This window comes from Budorcas taxicolor, chromosome 19 (genome assembly GCF_023091745.1).
Source record: "Budorcas taxicolor isolate Tak-1 chromosome 19, Takin1.1, whole genome shotgun sequence".
Taxonomy (NCBI): domain Eukaryota; kingdom Metazoa; phylum Chordata; class Mammalia; order Artiodactyla; family Bovidae; genus Budorcas; species Budorcas taxicolor.
Window position 1 is genome coordinate 25,808,699 of NC_068928.1, and position 14,456 is coordinate 25,823,154.

Below are 14,456 nucleotides of genomic sequence, written 5' to 3' on the forward strand. Positions count from 1 at the left end.
GCACTTTTTCAGAAATTTAATTGCCAGTTAATTTTCCTGCAAAACACAATAACCTCTATAAGCTAAAGGAAACAAGACACAGTTCTGAAAAACCTCATTAGGCTCTGCCTGAAACTGCCGTGGCTTTTTCTGAGTTAGAAACTTGAAAATGCAAGCTGCCGTAATTGTCCCCATCTTTGGCTGTGAGCAGGAGGCCTGTTCCTTGATTCTTCCTCTCCTCTTATCCCACCGAGAGGGCGAGGATCCCACCCGCGACTATAGAAGTGGGGGTGGCCTGAGCTGAGCCATCCTCAATCCTCTCACCGTGTTCTTTTGTGATCAGAGCTCAGCCTGTGACCAGGATGAGAACTCAGTCTGTGCCCATGATCAGGGCAGGCTGGGGCCAAGATCCAAGCTCAGCCTCCATCCACAGTCACAGCCCCGGTCACACATCCACACAGCGGAAATTAGAGGTGAACCCGTGGGACAGGCCTGACACCAATACCTGAGTTGTTTGCCACAGGACTCAATACATAATTGCTGAATTGACTTAAATAAATGCTAGATGATTCCTCAGAGTTATAAGAAGAGGTGACATACGGGGAGGAGATGGTGGGGAAGAGATGGGAAGGAGGATGTCATTGGCTCTCTTGAAAAGAAGGACCCAGAACTCAGATGTACCAAAAGAGTTAAATCTTGCCCTGACCCATTTAAGCAAGCTCTTGCCCAAGGAGCTGGATTTGTTACCTCGGGCTGCACAGTCACTAAAGTAGAGATCACAGAGCCCCAGACAGCCCACCCGGAGACATATGCCCCCAGGCCAGATTCTGTCAGCTCTAGGAGCTCTCACCTGCTTGACTATCACGGCTAAGTGGGTCAGCATTTCCCCGGCCACTCTGCTGATTAATAGTGTGTAAAGTGGCCATCTCTCTGGCAGTGGCTGGGACACCCTGACTCGAGCCTGGGAGAGACCGCTGCGCCAGCAATGAGCTCATTCTGTGACCACCCGGGAGGCTCTGAGAGTGTTAAATTTCTCCATCACTCCTCTTTTTGGGTCCTTGTGAATTCTCTGCATTGGTTTGCCCCCTGCTTGGTCTCCCCTCTCTGCCTCCTGGAGTGTCCCATCTGAAGGATGCCTTTGAAATGAGGGATGAGACGTAATGAAGCTAGATATAAAATTAATCAAATATGACACAAGAATTGATGTGGAATGAAATCCCGCTGGCATGTTATTCACCTCCTCGGGATGGAGTTTCTTTGTTTACTGTTTGCAGCATCTGTGAAGGACTTGGGCAAGGAGCAGTCCCAGAGATTACTTTTCAGAATGAGGACTGGAGAGGTAGAAATGAGTGACTAAGGAGGGTGGGTCCAATGTTTAAGTGCACTGGGACTGCTGTCGGTCAATTCTCCTTGTTCTGATCTAGTTGTAAAACGTGTTCAAAGATAGCTTCCAAAAAACTTTATTGCCATGTATTACAGCAGAAGTCATTCATTTCTTTGTTCATTCATTCCTCATTCATTCAATACTATTTACTGGGCATTGACTCTCTGCCTGGCCCTGTGCAAGCCAACCAAAATAATAAGAGTTGTTGCATTAATATCAGTAGTGGTTGTTAGCTCACATTGAAGATTTATCATGCCCTAGACCTTGGTCTGAGCACTTTGTAAGCACCATCTTATTTTATTTCACATATCCTAGGAAATATCTACTATTAGTGTCCTCACTTTACAAATGAGGAAACTGAGCCTGGAAGCAACTAAGTAACTTGCTCAGAGTTTAGCAAGTAGTCAGGGGTTAAGTCCATGGCACAAGCAAAGTCATTCAGATCTTCCTCCCTATCACTTAAATTCTAAACAGAGTGAGTAAAAGACTCAGACATGAGCTGGGATCCATTTATCCCAGGCAGAGCCTAGGCAAGACATTCCCATTCTTCTGCCTCTGGGGATGCAATGGTCCTTTTCTTATGCCAAGAATACCCATGACTTCGTGCCAGGAAATCTTCTGTAACTTAAGTTATCCAGAATTGGCTCCTGTGGCTTAAAGTCAAAGAACCCTAACCAGTCAGGGCAGTAAACTCCCCATCAGAGGTGTGGAGACCATGTAGACATGTGTTAGGCTACAAAGAAGGGATTCACATATAAAATGGTATGTCTGCTGTATTTCCCAAAGTTGGCTCAAATGATGTCTGCTGCCCCACATCCTCTTCTAGAATCTTGCCTCTTCTCCACTGAGTGATGGGATCAATATTCCCTCCTCTTGGTCCTGGTAGACATTTGGGACTGCCTCAGCTGATGGAGCATGATAGATGTAACATTATGTGACCTCCAAGGTTAGGACATAGGGTACCATGCAGGCTACCAAGCCTAGGAACTGAAGAAGCAAGCCCACATTCTCAGCAGACAACCCATTTGCTAAGAAATTTCAGGCCTTGACAGAAAGAAGCCCCTTCTATGGACGTATCCCATTTGGAAACAAGAAGAACAAGAGGGGAATCATAAATTCCTCTGAAGGGTGCATCCTATTTGCTATTCAGGAAAAGAGCATTTGTAACTAAGGAACATCAAACAAACCTTTATGGGCCAGGGAGAGACAGAGCAGGTGAAATAAACAGGGTATACAAAAAAATGATAGCATCGGGAAGTTATCTAGAGAGAAACAAAATGTCCTGAGCCAGCTGAGAATTTCATTAAAGTGAGTCTTTGTTAAAAGTAACACTCTGTTCTTGTCACCGCTGCAATCAGGCCATCTCTTTCCCGAAAACAGAATGGTATTCACGCTGGGGACAAGGTCAGTGGAAACTCTCTCTGTCTCTGTCATGCCTGCATGCGTGACCTCATCTCCGGCCCTCTGTGGTTGTGTCTTTGTGTTGTGACTAAGAGTACAGACTCCTGAGTCAGGATGGCTGGCCTCAAATCCTGTGTTGCTTTGAGAAAGTTACTCAACCTCTCTAGGCCTCAGTTGTCTCATCTGAAAAAAAAAAATCATAATAGCATCCATCTAGTGGATTTAATGAAATATTAGCACAAAGGCTTCCCTGGTGGCCTCATGGTTGAGAATCAGCCTGCCGGTGCAGGGGACGCTGATTAGATCCCTGGTCCAGGAAGATCCCACATGCTGCGGGGCAGCTAAGCCCATGTGCCACAGCTACTGAAGCCCATGCCCTGGAGCCTATGCTCCCCTCCAGGAGAATCCACTGCAGTGACAGAGGCCCGCGCACTGCAGCACAGAGTAGCCCTGTTCTCTGCAGCTAGAGAAATCCACGTGCACTAATGAAGACCCATTACAGCCCCCCCAAAATTCTATAAATAAATAAATAATTCTTTAAAAGAACCATTAGCACAGTCCTTGACACCAGGGTATTTCCGTTTATTATCTTTACCACTATTACTGCGTGATTTTCCAGGTCTGTAGGGTGCTTGGTTGTTAGGGCCTCACATTGCTGTATCTGTCTGACTGCTTTTACGTCTTTCTGCACCTCACTGACACCCAACACTTCCTGTTCCATCTGTGTCTGAAATGTGACCCTTCCCTCTTTCCTGGATGCAGAGAGTTGGGAGGTACTGAAGTGTCATAGAAGGGATAGGAAAACTATGAGCCAGGTGGTTTATGGTCCGGTGTTTAACTTCAGCTTCTATAATTAACAACTTCAAAATCTGGATGGCTTCATGAAACGATGCTCAAAATTACTAATTATTAGAGAAATGCAGATCAAAACTACAATGAGGTATCACCTCACACCAGTCAGAATGGACATCATCAAAAAGTCTACAGATAGCAAATGCAGGAGAGGGTGTGGAGAAAAGGGAACACTTCTACACTGTTGAAGGGAATGTAAATTGGTGAAGCCACAATGGAGAACAATATGGAGGTTTCATAAAAAACTAAGCACTGAGCTATCATATGATATATAAACCCATTCCTCAGCATGTATCCACAGAAATCTCTAATCCAAAAACATACATACACCCCAGTGTTCATAGCAACACTGTTTACAATAGCCAAGATCTGGAAACAACCCAAATGTCTGACAGATGAATGCATAACGAAAGGCACATATATATGTATGTATATATGTGTATATATAATGAAATAGTAGTCATAAAGAAGAATGAAATAATGCCCTTTGCAATAATATGAATGGACCTAGAAATAATCATACTAAGTGAAATAAGTCAAACAGAAAAAGAGAAATATATGATATCACTTATATGGGAAATCTAAAAAATAATACAAATGAACTTATTTATGAAACAGAAACAGACTCACAAGCATAGAAAACAAACTTATGGTTACCAAAGGGGAAGAAGTGGGGAGAGAGAAATCAGGAGTTTGAGATTAACAGATACACAGTATTACATATAAAATAGATAAACAACAAAGTCCTACCATATAGCACAGGGAACTATATACAAAATCTTATAATAACTGACATGGACAAGAATCTGAAAAGGAATATATATATATACACACACACATATATTATGTATTATATATATCCACATAAGAATGCTTTGTATATTATAATATATATATATATATCTGAATCACTTTGCTGTACACCAGAAACTAACACAACACTGTAAAACTATACTTGAATGAAATTTTTTAAAAATCTCAGTGGCCTAACAAAATGCAGTTTGGTTTCTTGTTTGTGTCACTGCCAAAGCAAGCTAGGAAGTTGCCCCTGGGGCTCTCCTCCTAGTGGGAACTCAGGGATCCAGGCTCTTTCCACCTTACAAAATCACCTCTTTGGGTATACACTGTAGGGTTATGTGGGATACATTTAAACCAGGCCTGGAAATAGCTTACATCAGTTCTGCTCACATTCCATTGACTATAACTCATTGTGTGATAAACAATAATGGTGGTTTTGCCATGAAGGGTAAATTCTGATTTCACAGAGATATGTGACTGTCAAAAAAAAAAAGTATAGAGCCAATCAGGACGCAGACTCAGTGTATTTCCCATGTTGTTATTCCTGGATGTGGAGTGAAACTAAAGACCTCTTCTCCACCCATTCCCTTCTCTCCGTCCTACTCAAATCCAGGTCACCATCATCTCTTCCCAGGTCTTCTGCAATATCTGCCCTATGGTTCCTGCTTCTCTTTTCCACCCTGCACAATGCAGCCATTTTGACTGTTCTAAGATGAATATCGGAACACATCACTCTCATATAGGACCCTGAAATAGCTCCCCATTGCTCTTAGAAAGAGTCACACCCCTGAGCATACAAGGCCCTCCTTGCCTCTCTCCCCAGCCTCACCTCTCTCCACTCTCCTCCTTGAATTCTGGGTTCCAATTTGACCTTCCAACAGCTCCCCAAATGCAACACACTTTCTTATCTCTGAGCATCATGGCCCATTGCCTCTGCCCAAAACACACCAATGCGTCCACCTCTGGCTCTTCAAGCTGCATAATTTCTACCTACTATCCAAGTCCCTCCTGGAAATGTACTCTTCATCCCCACATGGGGTTAGGACTCTTCCACCTCACTCCCAAAGCATCTACCTTCAACCTCATCATTCTTACTTAATGTTATCTGGAATTCCCAACCAAACTCCAAGCTCTAAGAGGGCAGGGATCATACTTATGGCCCATTCACCGCTGTTTCCACAGCAGCAACCACAGTGCCCCAAACATGGTAAATGTGTGTTAGTCACTCAGGTGTTTCTGACGCTTTCCAACCCCATGAACTGTAGCAGGTCAGTCTCCTCTGTCCATGGAACTCTCTAGGCAAGAATACTGGAGTGGGTAACAATTTGCTTCTCCAGAGGATCTGCCCAACCCAAGAGCTCTTCCCAACCCAGGGGTTGAACCCAGGTCTCCTGCATTGCAGGCAGATTCTTTATTATCTGAGCCACCAGGGAAGCCGCACTTCACACATAAGTAAGTACTCAGTAAAGAGTTGTTGAGTTAATCCATGACTGTACTAGAGCAGTCAGTCATATTCTACTGCCCCCACTTTACCTCCCTGAGTTCCTCTCTCTGATGGAGACTCCTCAAAGTCTCCTGTGCATTTTCTGGTGCCTAAAGCTTCCCTGGTGGCTCAGAGGTTAAAGCGTCTGCCTGCAATGCAGGAGACCTGGGTTCAATCCCTGGGTTGGGAAGATCCCCTGGAGAAGGAAATGGCAACCCACCCCAGTATTCTTGCTTGGAGAATCCCATGGACAGAGGAGCCTGGAGGGCTATACTCCACGGGGTCGCAGAGTCGGACACGACTGAGCTACTTCACTTTCACTAAACCAGGACTTCACATGTAAAAGAGAGAGAGAAATGAAGAAAGGACTCATATTGACAAAAAAAAAAAAAAAAAATGACTAACTTATTTATCATCTTCATTGGTTGGCTTTGACAGCATATGAAACCAGGCAGTGTACAAGCCAGAAATTAAGCAGAGGTGATTTGGGGGCCAGATTCAGCGTGAGTTAAGTAGTAGGATCCATTTCAGGCCTTGAAATTGTCCAAGGCAACCCTGTGGAGCTGTCATCTCATTAAACAGGCCCTGGGGAGAATCAGATATTTTCTTCTGAGATTCAGCCCTCTGTGGTAGTTAATTAGTCATAGCTTTCGGTAACTGGCTTTTCTCCTCAGGACAATATTATCCAAGACCTGAACCAATGTAAGCTGCCCAGGAACCGACAGCAGATCCAAGACCCCAGAAGTCCCCCCCGGGCCCAAACCCCAGGGAGAATCCAAGTGGGAAAGAAGCCAAAAGAGAGAGTTTCTTCAGATCACAGAGGGAAGAGAGGTTGTGATTTCACAGTCCGTTTTCCCAAGCACAAAGGGAAAGTCAAACAAAGCAAACCATTTGGCAACAGATGGTGAACAAGATCAGTTGGGAAAATCTCTTTGGGGGCTGAAAGGAAAAACTGCAGAGATGCTTCTGTCGAGGGTGTCACGGTTCCCACCTGCCTGGGACGTCTTTATTTTCTAACCTAAAAAGCTGCATCCAAGGGAAGATCAGATCCAAAGATCTGTCTCTTGCTGTGCGTCTGAGCCAGCAGGAGCATTTCTCAGAAAGCATGGGCATCAAAGCTAAGTAGAGTCTCAGACAAGTCACCATTCAAGACCAAATAGGGGAAGCAGGGGGATGGGCAGGGGGGATGGGATGCAGATTCTCGTCTCTATAGGGACCACTACAGAGGTGGGCCGTGAGTTATGACACGGGCCAAAGATGGTCAGCTTTCTGCAGGAGGCCAGGATGGGGGGAGAATTGTAATGGAGACACGAATCCACATCACAAATGCCACCAGGGTACAGCTTCTCTGCCTACAGAAGGATTTCCCAAACCTTAGTCACACCTATCTCCCCAAGACATACTGACATCAGATACCTCCTGGGCTTCCCTCATAGCTCAGACAGTAGGGAGTCTGCCTGCAATGCAGGAGATCCAGGTTCACTTCACTGGGTTGGGAAAATCCCCTGGAGAAGGGAATGAGAACCCACTCCAGTATTCTTGCCTGAAGAATCCCATAGACAGGCTACAGCCCATGGGGTCACAAAGAGTCGGACACTCCTGAGCAACTAACACACATACACATACATACACACCTTCTGGTATAATGCAATTTGAGGTTGGTATTAATATTAATAGATGCAAACTATTACATTTAGAATGGATAAGCAACAAGGTCCTACTGTATAGCAAAGGGAACTATGTCCAATCTCCTTAGATAAACCATAATGGAAAAGAATATCTTTAAAAGTATACATGGGTAAAATTGAGTCACTCTGCTGTACAGCAGAGACTGACACAACATTGTAAATCAAATATATTATTGTTGTTTAGTCACTAAGTTGTGTCCAATGCTTTGTGACCCCACAGACTGTAGCACACCAGGCTCCTCTGTCCACGGGATTCTCCAGGCAAGAATATTAGAGTGGGTTGCTATTTCCTTTTCCAGGGGATCCTCCCAACCCAGGGATTAAAACCAAGCCTCTTGCATTGGCAGGCAGATTCTTTACCAGGGAAAGAATTCTTTACAAGGAAGAATTCTTTACGAGATTCTTTACAAGGAAGCCCATAAGTCAACTACACTTCAATTAAAAGCAAAACTTTACAAACTCTGTTTGTAGACATACTAATATCTTTACTTAATATTTTTGAAAGATAAAACACTATCAAAAACAAACAGATAACTCCTGGTATAATGCAATGAGCAGTAGAATATATCACTTCCATGGTGTTCATGAGAAAACTTTAGATGAACCGAGACTGAGAGTTAGCAAAATAACTGGCCAGTTCTTGCAAAAGCATTAAGGTTACAAAAGTACAGAAAACCTGAGGAACTATCCCAGATTGAACAAAATTAGATAGATAGGACTACAAAAAAAAAAGTGATATAGGATCCTGATTTAGATCCTGGACCCAGAAGAAGGATCTTAGTGGGAAGACTGGAAAAATTTGAATAAGATTAGTCAATAGCATCCAATCAATGTTAACTTCCTGGTTTTCAATCATTGTACTATGGTTGTGTGAGATGTCAGCAGTAAATGTAGTTGGGTGAAAGGTATACATGAAGGCTCCATACTATCCCTACCACTCTTCTGTAAGTCTAAAATCATTTTTAACAGAAAGAAAAAGAATCTGACCACAAACTGTTATTTTTTACTGAATTTTTTTCTCTTATTACTATCATCTCATGGTTGCTGGGAGACTTAAGTGAGACACTCTTTGTAAAATGCTCAGTATAGGGCTTGGTACAAAAAAAAAAAAAAAAAAAAAGAGTGATCAGTAATGTTTGCTTTGGTCATTTTTTAAAATTAGAAGCTGGTGCAATTGAGAAAGGAGCCAGAGCTGTCACAGCACAAGCATCAGTGGTACCTGGGTGGTTCCTGTGTTGGAGGCTGGGGGAGGAAGGGGGACCGGTGACCATCCTCATGGAAAAGTTCCTGTGTCCCAGGTAGCTTCAAGATACTGTTTTAGAAACATGGGCTTTGTTTTACTGTTCTTAAACTGTGTAAGTTACATAAACTCTTGTATATATGATATATTTTATAACATCAAAAGTAGCTCTTTTGCTAATGAAATAAATTTTTCTTTTCAGGGGAAACATGCCATCATCACCCAAAGTGATAAAAAAAAAAAAAAAAAAGGCAGTCATTAGTCACAATAAAAGTAACTGGTAGGGCTTCCCTGATGGCTCAGTGGTAAAGAACCCACTTGTCAAAACAGGAGACACGGGTTTGATCGCTGATCCAGGAGGATCCCACATGCCATGGAGCCACTAAGCCCGCATGCCACAACTGTTGAGCCTGTGCTCTAGAGCCCGGGAGCCGCAACTACTGAGTCCATGTGCCGCAAGTACTGAAGCCTGCACACCCTAGAGCCTGCGCTGCACAGCAAGATAAGCCAATATAATGAGAAGACTGCACACAGCAACTAGAGAGTGGCCCCAACTTACCGCAACTAGAAAAGGCCCTTGCACTGCAACAAAGACCCAGCGCAGCCCAATTAAATAAATAGACCTTTTTTTTCACAGAACTAGAACAAATAACTTCAAGATTTGTATGGAAATACAAAAAACCTCGAATAGCCAAAGCAATCTTGAGAAAGAAGAATGGAACTGGAGGAATCAACTTGCCTGACTTCAGGCTCTACTTCAAAGCCACAGTCATCAAGACAGTATGGTACTGGCACAAAGACAGAAATATAGATCAATGGAACAAACTAGAAAGCCCAGAGATAAATCCACACACATATGGACACCTTATCTTTGACAAAGGAGGCAAGAATATACAATGGAGAAAAGACAATCTCTTTAACAAGTGGTGCTGGGAAAACTGGTCAACCACTTGTAAAAGAATGAAACTAGATCACTTTCTAACACCGCACACAAAAATAAACTCAAAATGGATTAAAGATCTAAATGTAAGACCAGAAACTATAAAACTCCTAGAGGAAAACATAGGCAAAACACTCTCTGACATAAATCACAGCAGGATCCTCTATGATCCACCTCCCAGAATTCTGGAAATAAAAGCAAAAATAAACAAATGGGATCTAATTAAAATTAAAAGCTTCTGCACAACAAAGGAAAATATAAGCAAGGTGAAGACAGCCTTCCAAATGGGAGAAAATAATAGCAAATGAAGCAACTGACAAACAACTAATCTCAAAAATATACAAGCAACTTATGAAGCTCAATTCCAGAAAAATAAACGACCCAATCAAAAAATGGGCCAAAGAACTAAATAGACATTTCTCCAAAGAAGACATACGGATGGCTAACAAACACATGAAAAGATGCTCAACATCACTCATTATCAGAGAAATGCAAATCAAAACCACAATGAGGTACCACTTCACACCAGTCAGAATGGCTGCGATCCAAAAATCTGCAAGCAATAAATGCTGGAGAGGGTGTGGAGGAAAGGGAACCCTCCTATACTGTTGGTGGGAATGCAAACTAGTACAGCCACTATGGAGAACAGTGTAGAGATTCCTTAAAAAATTGCAAATAGAACTCCCTTATGACCCAGCAATCCCACTGCTGGGCATACACACCGAGGAAACCAGAATTGAAAGAGACACATGTACCCCAATGTTCATCGCAGCACTGTTTATAACAGCCAGGACATGGAAACAACCTAGATGTCCATCAGCAGATGAATGGATAAGAAAGCTGTGGTACCTATACACAATGGAGTATTACTCAGCCGTTAAAAAGAATACATTTGAATCAGTTCTGATGAGATGGACGAAACTGGAGCCGATTATACAGAGTGAAGTAAGCCAGAAAGAAAAACACCAATACAGTATACTAACACATATATATGGAATTTAGAAAGATGGCAATGATGACCCTGTATGCGAGACAGCAAAAAAGACGCAGATGTGTATAACGGACTTTTGGACTCAGAGGGAGAGGGCGAGGGTGGGATGATTTGGGAGAATGGCATTGAAACATGTATACTATCATGTAAGAATAGAATTTCCAGTCTATGTCCGATGCAGGATACAGCATGCTTGGGGCTGGTGCACGGGGATGACCCAGAGGGATGTTATGGGGAGGGAGGTGGGAGGGGGGTTCATGTTTGGGAACACATGTACACCCGTGGTGGATTCATGTCAGTGTATGGCAAAACCAATACAGTATTGTAAAGTAAAATAAAATAAAAATTAAAATTAAAAAAATAATAAAGTAAGTGGTAAAAATGAATACAGTGATAGCCAGGTATGACTGCTGTTGAAAGCTTGGAACTCAAGACCTCTTCCTTTTTTGATAAAAGGGAAATTAGCAACTACTGAAATCACTGCAGATGGTGACTGCAGCCATGAAATTAAAAGATGCTTACTCTTTGGAAGAAAAGTTATGACCAACCTAGATAGTACATTCAAAAGCAGAGACATTACTTTGCCGACTAAGGTCCATGTAGTCAAGGCTATGGTTTCTCCTGTGGTCATGTATGGATGTGAGAGTTGGACTGTGAGGAAGACTGAGTGCTGAAGAATTGATGCTTTTGAACTGTGGTGTTGGAGAAGACTCTTGAGAGTCCCTTGGACTGCGAGGAGATTCAACCAGTCCATCCTAAAGGAGATCAGCCCTGGGATTTCTTTGGAAGGAATGATGCTAAAGCTGAAACTCCAGTACTTTAGCCACCTCATGGGAAGAGTTGACTCATTGGAAAAGACTGATGCTGGGAAGGATTGGGGGCAGGAGGAGGAGGGGACGACAGAGGATGACATGGCTGGATGGCATCATGGACTCGATGAACATGAGTCTGAGTGAACTCCAGGAGATGGTGATGGACAGGGAGGCCTGGCGTGCTGCGATTCATGGGGTCGCAAAGAGTTGGACACGACTGAGCGACTGAAGTGAACTGAACTGAACTGACTAATATTAAAATACATCAGCATCCAAGTGGGACTTTCTTTTTAATGTAATCAGAGGAGTGAAAGAGACTTGAAAAGGGAATAATTTTCTTTCTATGTGATTCAATGTTAGGGAGTGTCTGGTCTGTGCACCCTGTAAAAACCATTCCCTGGTGCCACCTGAAATCATATACCAATTTTGGAAAACACTGCTTTTCAGAAACCTTGTGGTGAGCCTTGGAGACCATGGGGCTGTAGATGGAAAGTCAGAAGGCTTATTGCTGGGGTAAAGAGATATCTTCCCAATATTATCCCCGGCATGGGGAAATAGCAGATACTGGCTGTGGGAGCAGAAATCGATTCAACTTCTTTGAACATACCCTTTGATCTAGTAATTTCTCCTTCTAAGTATGTGTCCTACAAATAATTGTGAGTCATTACAGTATTTGTAGTAACAGGAAAAGCCAGAAACAACCTAAATGTCCATCAATAAGTAACATGCTCCACCATGGACAATGGAATATTATATAGCCCTTGCAAAGAATGGAACACATGAAAATGTCTCAATATAGAACAATTTCTAAGACATATTTCTTCCAACATTTATTATTTGAAGAAAGCAAGGTCCTTAATAACATGTGAATATATAAACATTGCTTCCATTTTTTTTTTAAGTGTACATAAACACTGCAGAATATGCTTGAGAGTCCCTTGGACTGCAAGGAGATCAAACCAGTCAATCCTAAAGGAAATCAACGCTGAATATTCATTAGAAAGACTGATGCTAAAGCTAAAGCTCCAATATTCTGGCCACCTGATGGGAAGAGCCAACTCATTGGAAAAGACCCTGCTGCTGGGAAAGATTGAAGACAAAAGGAAAAGAGGGTGGCAGAGAATGAGAAGGACATGATTCAGTGGACATGAATTTGAGCACACTCTGGGAGATAGTGAAGGACAGGGAAGCCTGGCATGCTGCAGTCTATAGGGTCCCAAAGAGTCAGACATGACTTAGCAACTGAATAATAACAGACATTGTATCAATCAGCTATTGCCACATAACAAACAACCCCTCAAATCATTGACATACAACAATAAGCATTCATTATCAGGCTCAAAGATGTGTAGTCAGTTGCACTTCTTCAGACTGGGGGACTACAGAAAGCCTGGAACAGCTGTGATCCACATGTTTCTCCTTCTTCTAGGATCATCCAGCCACCTACTTGGAGCACGTTTCTCTCATGGTCAGAATAGAGTACAAGCAGAGCTCCAGCAAGTAACCATATTTTGAATCTTTACTCATATCACACCTACTAATATCCCACTGGCCTGAGCAAGTCATGGCCAAGTCCAACATCAACAGAGCAAGGATGTATGCTTGTGGGAGAAGGAGGAGAGGGACTATTTAGGAACAAATATTCCTTAAAATCCTAAACATCCTCTATTCATGAGATACATGTTTATAGACTGGACATGCAGAGAATTTCTAAGGAAGAGCACTCAAGAAATTAAGACTGGGTTGTTTCTAAGGAGCAGAAGTGAGAAACTAAGTATCAGGATGAGGGTGAATGTTATTTCTCATGGCCCTTTCACAGCGTTTAAATTTTGTACAATTTGTATGTATTGTTTCCACAAAAGAACCAAACATGCCTTTACATCTGTCTGGTCCACATGGCATTCTCACATCAATTTGAAGCTCACACTAGAGTGAGGCAGACAAAAAGAGGATCATGACGCTACCTCCCCCACCCAAACCCACTGTGCCCATGAGAAGGAGGCTGAGAGCCAGCTAAGAGATGCCACTTACCCAGGGCCAGACAGCTAAAAGAGAGCTGAGAGTGAAATTGAAGCCAGATCTGTATTACATCTCAGACCAAGGCATCCTACAATACCTTGCAGCAGTGCCATCCAGTGAAGGGTCTGCCTTACAGACCCGCACAGGACGAAACCCCTCAGTCCCAACGCACACCGCATGGGAGAGGCTGAATATGCACAGCCCCTTTGGAGAGCATCTTGCTCAACCTAGCCATTTTACAGATGGGCAAAGAGAGGCCCAGAATCACAAATCAGGTCCCTCTACCTCCCTGTGTCTCAGATGGGATCTTAATGCCCATCTAGCAAGTCGTTTGAGGAATCAAAGAAAACTATGTCGATGAGCGGGTTTTGCAGCCTAGAAAGGGCGATACATGATTTCAGGGAATTACATGCCCAGCATTCATTACTTGTAGGAGAGCCAGGACACCGGCCCAGGAGTGTGAAATTAACCCATGCTAGAGTAGACGAGTTCTCAGAGAGGGAAAGTGACTGCTTTCAAGCAAAGCCAAAGGACCTTGAGCCACTCAGGCGGGAAGCAGGTTGCTCTGCTTAGTTTTGTGCAGCAGATATTACATCTGAGAGCCTTTACGCAGTAAATTGTATGTCTGAGCTGGACAGAGCTCCTTCACAGCCCAGCACAAAAATCGCTCTCTTACCAAAGCCCAGGCCCCCTCCCACCCTGATAGGTTCTCCCCAAGTGAGACTCCCTCCCAACAGTGTCCCCAGAGGACAGCGTCCCCTCACCCCATCACCCTCCACTCCCCCTTATCATCACTCAGACTGCAACAAAGAAATGGGTGGGAGGGAACCAACAGAGGCGCCAGATGCTAGTGAGAGAGCAGAAGTGAG